Source organism: Lissotriton vulgaris, chromosome 6, assembly GCF_964263255.1.
Source record: "Lissotriton vulgaris chromosome 6, aLisVul1.2, whole genome shotgun sequence".
Classification (NCBI taxonomy): Eukaryota; Metazoa; Chordata; class Amphibia; order Caudata; family Salamandridae; genus Lissotriton; species Lissotriton vulgaris.
Genome location: NC_141694.1, coordinates 1592125665 through 1592140441, shown reverse-complemented (window position 1 = coordinate 1592140441; position 14777 = coordinate 1592125665). Strand labels below are relative to the sequence as shown.

The window sequence follows — 14777 nt, the reverse complement described above, 5'->3', positions numbered from 1 at the left end:
AAATGAACAATAGGCACGCAACACTAGCATCAGGCCCAGACAGGTCTAGTCACATTTAACATGGGGCATCAACATAAGCCTTAGTATTGGGCAGGAATCACGGTGCACATAAGAATGGTAAAGAACACATCAACAGTGGGCCCAACCAATCATGAGCAGGGGCACAGTAACATAAGCACACCCCCGACAGGGAGCCTCACCATGAGCTCAATATCACCTTGTTAGCATGAAACCTTCATCAGTAGGACCACATTTCACCTGGGGCAGACTGCGGCAGCCTAGCTCACATTAGTACGGCATAAGATCACGTGTCGCAAGGGGCAGAACTACCACCTGCCAACATGTCAGGTATCCTGCATAGGGAGGCCCTTAATTTACCAATGTCCCCAATCGCTGCCACAGCCCTCTATCCAGCGGGGCAGTGGTGTCCAACAAAGTCAGCCCCGGTCCATCGGAGTCCCTCTCTCTGGGCCTCTGGGAGTCAAGAGATATTCTGGCCCTACCTGGCAGGTGCCTACTGCCAGACGCGTAAGTAACCTGTAAGGGCAACACTGTCCCCGGGGGTGGGAACCGACCCTGTGCCCCGACACATACCCCTCCACTAACAGCTCCCCACTCAACGGGGCCCTTGGGGCGGGTTCCGGACGTCTCTTGGCCGGGGGCAGGCACCGTGTGTGTGCCTTGGCCGTCCCCGGCCTCTCCAGGCTTCCGATGCGGTCGCACGTGGGTCTCTCCCCACACCGGGGGCCCCGCCCACACTCCAGCAGCCTCTCTCCGGACGGCAGAGCTCCCTCGCCACACGAGCCCTGCAGGTGGCGTGCCGCACTCCTGACGGGGCACTGGCCGGCGGGGTAGGCTCCCACTCCGGCAGTCTTCCTCCATGGGGGGGGGGCTCCCTCATCACCACGGGAGCCCCGTCTCTTTCCGGCGTCTTCCTGCTTTCTCTCCGGCGGGGCGGCAATTTCGGGGGGACACTCCCTTCTCGCCCACTCCCAGCACGGCTCCCGTGACATCACAGGGAAGCCCGCGCAGCACTCCAGGGCTGGCGGCGGTGATCCTGGGCATCTCTGCGACGCGGGGTAGGCACCCGCTTAGCTTTTAATTGGGCCGACGTGCGGCCTCGCCTCCGCCTTGCTCCCGGGCTGCAGTGGTGACAACATTGGCGGCAACCATGTGGGGTAGGCAACCGCTTTTTAACTATTCATGATGCGGGGTAGGCACCTGCCATTTTATGCTTAATGCCTACGTTTTCCCTGCAGTATTGACCCGGATATTTCCTGTCAGTTGCTAATGCTTGTTTTTATTTCAGCCCTGGACACTAATGGACTTACTTACCTTTTTCTTTCTTTTCCCATTTTCCTTGTAAATAATCCCCCTGGTATACATTGCCCCTTTGTGATTACTGTGTTTTACTTTTGCAGGTTGGACCTAATACAAAAGTTATTCTTTTTCCAACCAGAACTGGTGTGTCTCTTTTTGTGGTGTGCCTGGTGTGTCGTCTGTGGGTACTGCGTGGATGCTTCACACATGTCCTCAGGAGTTTGGCCTGCCCACTCTGCTCCATGTTACCCCCCGTAGAATTGGCTACCCCATTTCTATCAATACCCTAGTTCAAACCGGTTGCAGGGGCACTCATCCCCTGCTCTGGCACGAAACTGGACAAAGGAAAGGGGGTGTAGCCACCCCCCTCCCTGGATCCTCCTATAGGTGGGTCCCCAGAGTATGTCCAACCGCCTAACTTAGTATAAGTATGGGACCCCAGTCTTTAGGACTTTAGATTACACCTGGACGAAACTCTGCAACATATATTATTATTATTATTATTGTTAAATTTTATAAAGCGCGTAGTCACCCGTGAGTATCCCAGCGCTAAGATCCATACATCTGAAGGTCAGTGGGGCGAGGGGGGGGGGTCAAATTTAGGGAAAAAGGTGCGTTTTCAGCCGCTTCCTGAATCGGAGATAGTCTGGTTCTGTTCTAAGGTCGCGGGGTAGCGAGTTCCAAAGACGGGCAGTGTGGAAAGAGAAGCGCCTTCCACCCGTACGCGCCTTCTTAACTCTAGGGATGGTGATAAGATATTCCTGATCGGATCGTAAGGATCTTGGGGCTTTGTAGGGTCTGATAAATTTTCTTAAAATAGGGGGGGCTTTGTCTTGTAGTAGTCTGTGAGCCAGACATAGGGCCTTGAACTTCACTCGCTCTCTCACTGGGAGCCAGTGGAGGAGCTTCAGGGCTGGTTTGGCCGAAGCTCTGGCCGGGGTATTGGTGAGGATCCGGGCCGCGGAATTCTGGATCCTTTGTAATTTGTCCAAGGTTGCCTCAGGAGCGCCTAGGTAGATGGTGTTACTGTAATCCAACCTTGATAAAATAAGGCCTTGGATTAACAGTTTTTGGGAGGTAGGAGGAAGTAAAGGCAGAATCTTCCTGATCGATTTGAGAAGCCCAAAGCACGTCCCAGCAACTTTTTTGGCTTGCGTCTTGAAAGACAGATCTTTTTCGAGCCAAATACCCAGGCTTTTAATCTCGGACTTCGGATCAGGGGGTTCACCCAGGCAGGGGGGCCAGATGTTCTGTGAAAGGGACAGCCCCTTCTGGCCAAGGAGGAGAATATCTGTCTTTGACCCGTTAAGTTTCAAAGACGAGCTATTCATCCATCCTTGTATTTGCGTCAGACAGTTGTATAAGTACGCTGGTTTTTGACTTGGGTGAGATAAGGACACCACTAATTGAGTATCATCGGCATAGCTGACGATACTCACTCCGAACGGGTTGACAACCTCCTCCAATGGGGACATGTAGACATTGAATAATGTCGGGCTCAGGGAAGAACCCTGAGGCACGCCACATTGGAGGGGTGTTTCGGGGGAGCGGGTGTCGTTCTCCCAGACCTGAAAGGAGTGTTGGCCCAGGAAGGAAGTAAGCCAGGTCAGCGCAGTTCCCTCCACACTGATATTCCTAAGTCGGTGAATAAGGAGCCGATGGTTAACGGTGTCGAAGGCCGCACTGAGGTCCAGGAGGATCACTGCCACTGATCCTCCCGCATCCAGAAGTGCTCTGGCCTCCTCCACCGCTGCGAGAAGGGCGATGTCAGTGCCCTGCCCTGGGCGGAATCCAGTCTGCGAGCTTTTAAGCAGATTGTTGGTTTCCAGATAACGTGAAAGTTTTTTATTCATGAGCTTTTTAGCAATCTTACTGGTTCCGGGGAGAAGGGAGATTGGCCTGTAGTTGGCCAGGTCCGAGGTCCGGAGGGTTTTTTCAATAGCGCCTTGACGACCGCCGCCTTCCAGCTGGAGGGAACAATTCCCTGTAGCAGTGAGGCGTTAATGAGATGGGTAAGGGGGGGGGGGGGACGATGGTGGGGGCTACTTTCTTAAGGACAAGTAGCGGAACAGGGTGCCTGGGAGATCCGCTTTTGATGGTATCTAGCGTGCTTTTGACCTCTTCGACAGTCACTGATCCCCAGGAAGTTAGACGGGGAGAGATGGGAGTAGTGTTGATTTATTTTTCCTCGCTCAAGTTAGTGGATGGGATGGAGGCAAGGATTTTCTGGATCTTCTCCTCGAAGAAGTTGGCCAGTTTAAGGCATTTTTCCTCATCTGCTTTGGGGTCTGGTGGAGTTCTAAGTCCAGAATCTGGGACCTTAAGAAGTTCTTTTAAAATGATAAAAGATTCCTTGCTGGAGCAAGAGGAGTTTTCTATCCTTTCTTGGAAGAATATACTTTTTGTCTTGCGAAGAGCGATCTTGTAATTTTTTAATGAGGTATAGTAGGCATCCTTCTTGACAATTGACTTATCCTTCCTCCAGGAGCGCTCCGTTCTTTTACATTCCTTCCGTAAAAGATTGAGCTCCGGAGTGTACCAAGTGGCAGGGCTCACTCTTTTGGTATGCTTGAGGGTAGTAGTTTTGGGGAGGAGTGTGTCCAATGAGGATGTAAGCCAAGAGTTGAACTGTTTATCGGCGTTGACTGGATCGGTGGTAAAGGCAGGGATAGAGTCCCTGAGAATGGTGATCCATTCGCCTGGCACAAGTTTGTGCCAGCGCCGGTCGGTTACCCGGGTTTTGGGATGTTGGGTATGTGATATGAGGAAATACCAAGAGATGGGGATTAGAAAGTGGTCTGTCCAAGGGAGGGGAAGGGGGGGCCAGTGGTAATGTCCGTGATGTTAGTGAGGACAGGATCCAGAAGGTGTCCCTTGTCATGGGTAGGTCCTGTATTGACTAGCCGAATATTAAACGACGTAAGGTCAAGAAGGAGTTCAGACGCAGTTAGATCTGTGGGGTCTGATAGGTGAAGATTGAGGTCACCCACGAGGAGGAAGTTGGGGGAGGAGGTAGCTATCTGTGACACAGTGTCAACAAGAGCACTGAGAAATTTCCCTGGTATTCCCGGTGGGCGGTAGATCAGCAGCCCTGAGAGGGAGTGTGCAGGGGATATTTGAAGAGTGAAGTGGCAGCTTTCACAGTCTTCAATGTTGGCATTACTGGTTCTACAGACAAGGTGTTCTCTGTGGATTATCGCAAGGCCACCCCCTCTGCCCCGAGGTCTATGAAGGGTTTGAATAAGGTATCCTGGGGGTAGGGCGTTGACAATATCAGAATCTGACCAAGCAGAGAGCCAAGTTTCTGTAAGAAACAGCACGTCCAAGCCTTGGTCCTGTATCAGCAGGTTAGTTTCATGAGCATGCTTAGGGAGAGCCCGACAATTAAGAAGGCCCATCTGTAGTCCAGGATTGCCAGTGGTCATAGTGTCTGGGTTACAACGTTCGCAGTTAATATAGGGTTTACCTTCTACGTAGATGTAGCGACACTCCTGATTTTTTTCCGGGTGGAGAGCCCGGAGCATGTCACTCGTGTATACCAAACGGTCTTCTGATACAACGGGCAGAGTCCCTGGGCCTGGGTCCGGCTGGGCCCGGACGGGCCCAGACGGGCTTGCCTTAGGCGCGCCTTAGGCGCGCCTTCGGCGCGCTGACGGCGCGCCCGCTGCACCTGTCCGCTGTGCGTACGTGAAGTGCACATTTTTTTATAGACGTGGGGGCGTGGACTCGAGCGAGTGGGCGTGGCCACAAGACCGGCTCACTCGCTGATGGCGGAAATGAACTTGGCGATCCTGCTGCAGTGTTTAGCTCGGCTGCGCGGCTGAAGAAAGATAGGAATAATGCCCCAATCAGAGTTCAGGCAAGGGAGGGAGGTGGGTTTTTACAATCAATTCGAACACACAATTTTTTTTAAAACAAAGCGCTACTTTATCATCAGAATGCTCCTGGCTGTGCCTCAGGAGTAAGATCTAACAAGAGCTCGCATTCAGCTCGGTTTAAGTAGGCGGTGGGGGCGTGGTCTCGAGCGAGTGGGCGTGGCCGCAACACTGGCTCACTCGCTGATGGCAGGAAATGAACTTGGCGATCCCGCTGCAGCGTTTAGCTCGGCTGCGCGGCTGAAGAAAGGTAGGAATAATGCCCCAATCAGAGTTCAGGCAAGGGAGGGAGGTGGGTTTTTAAAATCAATTCGAACACACAATTTTTAAAAACAAAGCACTACTTTATCATCATAATGCTCCCGGCTGTGCCTCAGGAGTAAGATCTAACAAGAGCTCTCATTCAGCTCGGTTTAAGTAGGCGGTGGGGGCGTGGCCTCGAGCGAGTGGGCGTGGCCACAAGACCGGCTCACTCGCTGATGGCGGAAATGAACTTGGCGATCCTGCTGCAGTGTTTAGCTCGGCTGCGCGGCTGAAGAAAGGTAGGAATAATGCCCCAATCAGAGTTCAGGCAAGGGAGGGAGGTGGGCTTTTACAATCAATACGAACACACAATTTTTTTAAAAACAAAGCGCTACTTTATCATCAGAATGCTCTCGGCTGTGCCTCAGGAGTAAGATCTAACAAGAGCTCTCATTCAGCTCGGTTTAAGTAGGCGGTGGGGGCGTGGCCTCGAGCGAGTGGGCGTGGCCGCAACACCGGCTCACTCGCTGATGGCAGGAAATGAACTTGGCGATATCGCTGCAGCGTTTAGCTCGGCTGCACGGCTGAAGAAAGGTAGGAATAATGCCCCAATCAGAGTTCAGGCAAGGGAGGGAGGTGGGTTTTTAAAATCAATTCGAACACACAATTTTTAAAAACAAAGCGCTACTTTATCATCAGAATGCTCCCGGCTGTGCCTCAGGAGTAAGATCTAACAAGAGCTCGCATTCAGCTCGGTTTAAGTAGGCGGTGGGGGCGTGGCCTCGAGCGAGTGGGCGTGGCCAGAAGACCGGCTCACTCGCTGATGGCGGAAATGAACTTGGCGATCCCGCTGCAGCGTTTAGCTCGGCTGCGCGGCTGAAGAAAGATAGGAATAATGCCCCAATGAGAGTTCAGGCAAGGGAGGGAGGTGGGTTTTTACAATCAATTCGAACACACAATTTTTTAAAAACAAAGCGCTACTTTATCATCAGAATGCTCCCGGCAGTGCCTCAGGAGTAAGATCTAACAAGAGCTCGGATTCAGCTCGGTTTAAGTAGGCGGTGGGGGCGTGGTCTCGAGCGAGTGGGCGTGGCCGCAACACCGGCTTACTCGCTGATGGCAGGAAATGAACTTGGCGAACACGCTGCAGCGTTTAGCTCGGCTCCGCGGCTGAAGAAAGGTAGGAATAATGCCCCAATCAGAGTTCAGGCAAGGGAGGGAGGTGGGTTTTTAAAATCAATTCGAACACACAATTTTTAAAAACAAAGCGCTACTTTATCATCCTAATGCTCCCGGCTGTGCCTCTGGAGTAAGATCTAACAAGAGCTTGCATTCAGCTCGGTTTAAGTAGGCAGTGGGGGCGTGGCCTCGAGCGAGTGGACGTGGCCACAAGACCGGCTCACTCGCTGATGGCGGAAATGAACTTGGCGATCCCGCTGTAGCGTTTAGCTCGGCTGCGCGGCTGAAGAAAGGTAGGAATAATGCCCCAATCAGAGTTCAGGCAAGGGAGGGAGGTGGGTTTTTACAATCAATTCGAACACACAATGTTTTTAAAAACAAAGCGCTACTTTATCATCAGAATGCTCCCGGCTGTGCCTCAGGAGTAAGATCCTGGAACTTCGACATTCTACATCGACTAGAAGACTGAATAATCTCATTGGGGTCAAGGAGTGACTGCCCTGTTCAAACAGCCACCAAAGAAGCATCTTGCCAGTCTGCATTTCCAAGGCTCCTGCCGGATCCCGACAGATTTGCGACTCAGGACACAGACTTCCAGACTTATCAAAGGCCGACATGAGATCTCAGCAAAGCTGAGACCCGCAGCCATCACGAGTGACGGGGGACCAGAACTCCTGGATACCGTGCATATTTGCTAGTGCATCAACTTCCCGAGCTTTCCCAAAGTTGTGCATTGGGCTTCTTGTAGTTCAAGCCCCGAGCACCATCTGCACTGAAGATTGTGGGCCTACACGCCACAAGTGTTCTGTGAGCCCGCTTCTAGCATTTCTGCTTGAGGCCTCTTGCGATTTCTGGTCCATCGACTGGTGGGTCCCCATGAAAGCAACTCATCTGTTTCTTGGGCTTTCCTGGTTGCTCCAGATGTGCCCTGACTTTCCTCCAAAGGGTGAGTCCATCAGACCTTGCTGGTCTGCACCGAAGCCAATCTCTGCTTTCTGGGTGGGTTGCTGTTGCCAAGGCTTGTTGGGTCCAATCCCGAATCCGATACCGTAAGCACTCAACATCCTTTGTGGGACAGCTCAAATCCAGCTCCTGGTTGTCCTCAACACCTCCTGGTCCTCGTGGCTGATGAGTCAAGCTTCACCTTCTTCACCTGAAATCACCCCACATCGTTTGGCATCTTTCCATCGCCTTCCTGGTCACTGGCAAGTGACCCAGACTCTGTACCCTCTGCTTTCAGGTTCTTCAGATCTCTGATCCACCTTTGGATCCTCCCGGACACTTTCCACTTGGTCGCCTGCAGCACTTTTCAGCAGCTCGCCATTGAAATCAACGACGAAAGCCAACACGAAAAGACACCTATGCACCCGGCTTTCCTGGGTGAGGTAACTTGAGTACTCCAGTGCTCCCGTAGGTGTTGACTCTAGAACCTCCTAGTCCTAATGGGGTTTACTCCAAGTCCTCTTCCAAGTGTCCTTAATCTGTAATTTCCCAACCACGACTTTCCCCATAGAAGTTAATGGGGATTTGCGGCTGTGTTTAGACACTGCACGTTTCCCCCGTGGGTCCCCTGTGTCACTACCTTGGGTGGATCCTGGTGGCCCCATTGGTTCTAAAGGCTCTAGGCCTTGTATCTATGTCAGTGTGGTTCTTATACCACTTTCTAAATATATGGTTTGGTACGCACCTAGGGCTCAACGTATATTGTGCTAATTTACTTTGTACTAAATAAGTTTACTGAATTTACTTTTGCATCTAGCCTCATAAAGAGACTAGAGGGATGTGCTTAGAATAAATACATATATTTAATATATATATACCTGGTGTGATTCTCTCATTTGGTCATTCATGAGATTATAGACTGGTAAAACAAGCTGCTTTACATTTCTTCAAGACTTAGCCTGAAGGCTGCTCTCCACAGCTACCACAAGGACAGCTTTCTATATAGGTTGTCTTTAAACCTACCATCAATAAGGGTCGTTTGGACTGTTGCAAGGTGCCCACTAGAATAGTGGACAGCATATGCCAGGGCAACTTCTCACAACGATGGTGGAGGATTGCATCAGATACGGGAAAGAAAACCCGCCTAGGATTTTCCTTATATGCAGCAATGACTTGCAAAGTGGGAAAGGAAGCAGCCAGAGAGGAAGAAGGAGACAAGAGTGAAAAGAAGGGTATCAGAAGGGGACCTGACTGCTGCCGAAATCCAGTGCAGGGAAAGGGCTGAATGGGTCAGAACAGCTGTAGACGCAATGGCACAGAAGGTGACGGTGCCAATGGGTGCACCGCTCCAGATTTTGAGGAGACAGCATGTAGCTATAAGGTTCGAGAAAGTAGAACAGAGACCACCCCCTCCTCCATCCTCACGATCCCAAGTAAACTGCTGACCCCAAGTCCATCAGACGTAAGGGGCACCCCCATTATGCACTGAGAGCTCTTGGGGCTGCTAATAGATGCTGTAACTTTACCTAAGCGCATAGCCATGGTGAAGTGTGCTGCCCGTAATGAGGGCAAAGACTTTGTGTCCTGGGCAAATGTGTTAGCAGACCAGATGGTGAGGAGAGCAGTAAAAGGGAGGGTTTTTGAGGCTCACATACTGCCCTTGCAGCAGAGTGAGGAGATCAGACTGTCCTATGACAAACCGCACACTAAGATGACAAGTTTGTATCTAAGGGATCTACAGGAGATGCCCCAGCTGAATGAAAGACTAAGTGACTGACCACGGGCTGCGCACAAACTGCACACAATCTCATGTACTGGCACACACCCTGCGGGAATTTCTAGTTGACATATCCTTTCACCAGCTACACCTACCCAAAGATAACATGGCAGCAGAGCTTCAAAGTGACTAGTTTATCCCCAACATGGCTGAGATAATCACTATGCACCTCACAGACTGCACTATTTGTCAACTGTAGTCTCCCCAAACCAGGATGAAGGTCATTTCACCTGCCATTCCGCAACCCACAGGACCATTCAAAGCCCTACATATCGATTTAATCGGCATGATAGACCTATGTGCGAGCTATCGATACCGGATAGTTGTGGTCTGCCCTTAGTCCAGGTGGATCGACAACGGCCATTGCGTACACTGTGATGCCAAGGCAGTGGCCAGATTCTTCATTAGGGAGATGATTTCGAGGTGGGAGTGCCTGATGTCATCCAATTAGATAACTGCAGGCACTATGTAAACTCAATGTTTGAACATATCTGCGCCCTCCTGAGTATCACCCACAAATTGGTCTCAGAGTATCACCCTCAAAGCAACGGCATTGTTGAAAGACTAAACAGCCATGACAAAAACAAAATTACCAAAACCTGTGCCAGTCTCAATAAAAATGTGTCTCCACTGCCTTCTCCTAGCCCTCATTGCCTTAAGGAACACTCCCAGCAACATCATCACCTCACACCTTACCAAATTGTAACAGGCAGACTAATAAGGACACCCTTCCCATTGACCAGACAAATTCTAGCGCTGAAGCTAGCTCCGAGGTACTGAAAGATGACCTGTATGTTTACCTCTCTGAGCTAAATAAGACTGCTAAGTTCTTAACCAAACAGGTCCACCACTGAAGCATTCGGAGGGTCGACACCAGCCTAAACTACCAAACCCATCAGCCAGGGCAAGAAGTCTACAACTGCAATTTCCTATGAATGTGTAATCAGGTGAAGCTCGAAGGGACCTACAGAGTAGTATTCTCAACACCAACCGCCATCAAGGAAGGGAAACTTGGGTCCACCTCTCAGATTTATGGCCCAAGTGATGAACTAGGGCTCCCCTCCCCAAATAACTTCCAAAAGCTAAGGCACCTCCTGCAGCCCGCAAGAACAAGTACTGTCCCCACTGTAGCAAGGAGAAGGGGGAACCCATAATAGGAATAGCACTAAAACTGTTTAAAAGTCACCGTTTCCTTCAAAATATTTCTAGCACCTACTAAAATCTATTTAAACCTTACCATTCGACTACAACTATATCACTTCCTTCCAATTTCTCTAGGGAAAATTCGTTACCCAGTAATACCACAAAGCGTATTGTTTACAAATAAACACAGAAATGTTCCAAAACTGCCTAATAATGTGTTTTTCCAAGCTATCCTACAACCCGCAGTTCTTACCCTCTAGGTCTGTGATCAAACTACAAGTGCACCAACAATGCGGTGGTTCGCCATTCCTTCGATCAAAACTTTCAAAAGACTTTTCACAAAGGCAGTCCCCAAGTAAAACAGATTCCAAACTGACTTTTGCAACCTCGTTTTTTAAGACAATTTTTCTTCTCCGCACCACGACAAAGACCACGCTGGGTGCCCAGACAACAAGCACCAGGCAAAAGACAATGGACAATAGACAACAGGCCCAGACAACAAACACCAGACAACTGACTACAGGCCTAGATAACAGACATCTCCCCTGAAGACGATCCTACAGCACAGGAATGCTTTCTAAGTTATGTGTGTTCGCATTTTTGTACCTGCTCTCCTCAGCAAGGGTGCTCTCGAGCCCATCCGGAGCCAAAATTATGCCGGAGGGTCAGCACCCTTCTTCTCTATGTATGCAGACAAAAGTAAACACTTGCTGGTTACAGATAACCAGCTGGGAAATGAGTAAAAGGATAAATACTACTGAGCTGGGCCTCAACGCTATCAAGCAATAACTCAGAGCCATCTGCTTTTGGAGATGCAAGACAGGTATGTGTTGCAGTTGATGACCGCGATGGAGGGGGGTGCTAGATACCACATGTAGATAGAAACACTCAGCCAACCAGAACATGACATGCACATCACACATAGTGATCAATCGCTCCTCATGCCGGACATCTGGACATATACACAGTGGCCCACACTAGCTTTCCACGAGGTTGAGAGCCATCTGTTTCCTTATCAGATGACCACCCTTGTTAATTTATGACTGAGATGCTTTTTAGGAATATAGAAAGTCTTTTATTGTACCTCATTAACTGTTTATAAAGACAAATAAAACGTTGTACACCGAGAGACTTTGAGCAGACGCACTCTGTCGAGGCTCTCCCGGCCACAGAGTTTAATTAAACCGACTTGTTCCTGTTTTGTCAAACACCTCTTGTCCTTTCATTGATTTAAGGTAAATTCATATCCGAGCAACACTTTCACCATCTTGGATTTAGGCAGAGAGGAACACTGCTGAATTGTTTTCTGTAGGGCACACTGTAAATGTCGCAAAAGTGGGTAGGGTAAACCCTGTGAGATTTGACCCTATTGGTTGGAGAGGAGCCAGGAGTCATCCTCAACCACAAGCTGCTGTCAGGTATAAATGTGGCAACTCACTACCCTCCTCAGAACACTACTTGACATGAGGAAGTTCAGAAGAGGTGTGAACATGTTGTCTGTAAACTGAGAAGAGCTCTTCAGGTCTGGACATGCACTCTGTTGAACATAGTTAAAAAAAAGTTGACTCCAAACCAATAGTTACTTGCCAATACCTGGACTAGCTAGCATGATCTTGCCCCTCTGCGCCACCTGTTCCTCTGCTGCAGTACTCTCAAATCTCCAGCAAGTCATATTGTGTCTCTTCAAGCGGCAACAGGTGTGGAGTACTGTAGATGAGGCAGCACCTTTTGTTTTTATTTATTTTATTTTTTTTAAATATTAATCACACAACATTTTATTTTCAAACACATTGCTATTCCTTTGCGACCCCTTAAGTGTCTCTTTGGTTTCCAATAAGAACTTTTAGGTAACTGTGATCAGGTTGAAGAAGGCATTTTGACCTTATAAGGGGGTTTGTGGGAATTTCAGCTCTTGAAATACTATCATGGAAGCATCAAGAGAAACAACTCTTCTCACCTCAAAAGCATGGGAATAATTTCTAAATTACTAGGAGCTAAAGCAGGAAAATCTATGGGATAGAGAACAATAGAGCAATAGTTACCTTGCCACTAAACAAAACAGAATGGGGAATATGACAAAGAAGGTGAACTTTTTCTCATTGGCTTTCCTGAACAAGAAACAAGGTGGGGACTTTTACTTCTGACAAGCCTCAAATACGGATCACTGAAACAATATCGAGGTCAAGAATATCGACTTATAAAAATATCGAGGTAAAAATATAGAATACCAAAATATTGACCTCCTATCTCCAAACAGGTAAGTACAAAAATATCAAATCTAAAATATCGACGTAAAAAATATAATTAGTCAAAATATCGAATTTTTTAAAATGCTTTAAATTAATTTAACATTTATGAAATAATAAATATAATTAACTTAAAGATACTTAAAATACTTAAATAACCTTAAAATAAATAATTATTGAAAGTAAAAAAATTTTACAAGTTAATACATATATATATATATATATATATTTATATATATATATATATATACGTAATATTTATATATATATATATATATATATATATATATATATATCTACGTAATATTTATAAAATAATTACAATATTTTTACTGTAGGATAGCGGAAAGTGTAAAATTTACTATAACCACTCCAGGATAGCGTAGGGGTAAAAACTACTATTCCAACTCCAGGGAGTGCAACAGTAGGGAAAGCGTTGGATAGCGTAGGGGTAAAAATTAGTATTCCCACTCCAGAGAGTGCAAAAGTAGAGAAAGCGTTGGATAGCGTAGGGGTAAAAATTACTATTCCCACTCCAGAGAGTGCAACAGTAGAGAAAGCGTTGGATAGCGTAGGGGTAAACATTACTATTCCCACTCCAGAGAGTGCAACAGTAGGGAAAACGTTGGATAGCGTAGGGGTAAAAATTACTATTCCCACTCCACAGAGTGCAACAGTAGGGAAAGCGTTGGATAGCGTAGGGGTAAAAATTCCTATTCCCACTCCAAAGAGTGCAACAGTAGGGAAAGCATTGGATAGCGTAGGGGATAAAAATTACTATTCCCACTCCAGAAAGTGCAACAGTAGGGATAGCGTTGGATAGCGGGAGGGTTAAAATTACTATTCCCACTCCAGAGAGTGCAACAGTAGGGAAAGCCTTGGATAGCGTTCGGCTACAAATTACTATTCCCACTCCAGAGAGTGCAACAGTAGAGAAAGCATTGGATAGCGTAGGGGTAAAAATTACTATTCCCACTCCAGAGAGTGCAACAGTGAGGAAAGCATTGGATAGCTTAGGGGTAAAAATTACTATTCCCACTACACAGAGTGCAACAGTAGGGAAAGCGTTGGATAGCGTAGGGGTATAAATTACTATTCTCACTCCAAAGAGTGCAACAGTAGGGAAAGCATTGGATAGCGTAGGGGATACAAAATGCTATTCCCACTCCAGAAAGTGCAACAGTAGGGAAAGCGTTGGATAGCGGGAGGGTTAAAATTACTATTCCCACTCCAAAGAGTGCAACAGTAGGGAAAGTGTTGGATAGCATAGGGTTAAAAATTACTATTCTCACTCCAAAGAGTACAACAGTAGGGAAAGGGTTGGATAGCGTAGGAGTAAAAATTACTATTCCCACTCCAGTGAGTGCAACAGTAGAGAAAACATTGGATAGCGCTAGGGGTTAAAATTACTATTCCCACTCCAGAAAGTGCAACAGTAGGGAAAGCGTTGGATAGCGGGAGAGTTAAAATTACTATTCCCACTCCAAAGAGTGCAAGAGTAGGGAAAGCGTTGGATAGCGTAGGGGTAAAAATTACTATTTCCACTCCAGTGAGTGCAACAGTAGGGAAAGCGTTGGACAGCGTAGGGGTAAAAATTACTATTCACACTCCATGGAGTGCAACAGAAAGGAAAGTAAATACTTCATATATGAATAAAAATAAATTAAATATTAATACCAAATACTAAATAATTGAAAGTAATTAAATTGTGTATATAATATAATAATTAATCAATTAAAAATACAAATAAAATTACTTATTAATACAAATTATTTACCAATTATCAATTCATTAATTAAAAAATTAAAAATTATTAAAAATTACAACAAAACTAAACCAATAAATAAATAACAATATTTATTTATTTACAATTAAATAACTTCCCACCCTATTCCCCTATAAACCCACAACCCGCTACAGAAAATAAATAATACAATTAACATAATTAACAATTAAACTATTAATTTAAATTAATTACCAATTATATCTTAATTAATTACCAATTAAAAATTTATATAACAATTAATTCCAAATAAATACCAATAAATAAAT

The 14777-nt window shown here is 47.1% G+C and overlaps 1 protein-coding gene across 1 annotated transcript in view; it reads right to left on the bottom strand.

Moving 5' to 3' along the window:
* LHCGR (luteinizing hormone/choriogonadotropin receptor) overlaps window positions 1–14777 on the bottom strand; it is a 1044354-nt gene that overhangs the window by 884644 nt on the left and 144933 nt on the right. The window lies entirely within an intron of this gene.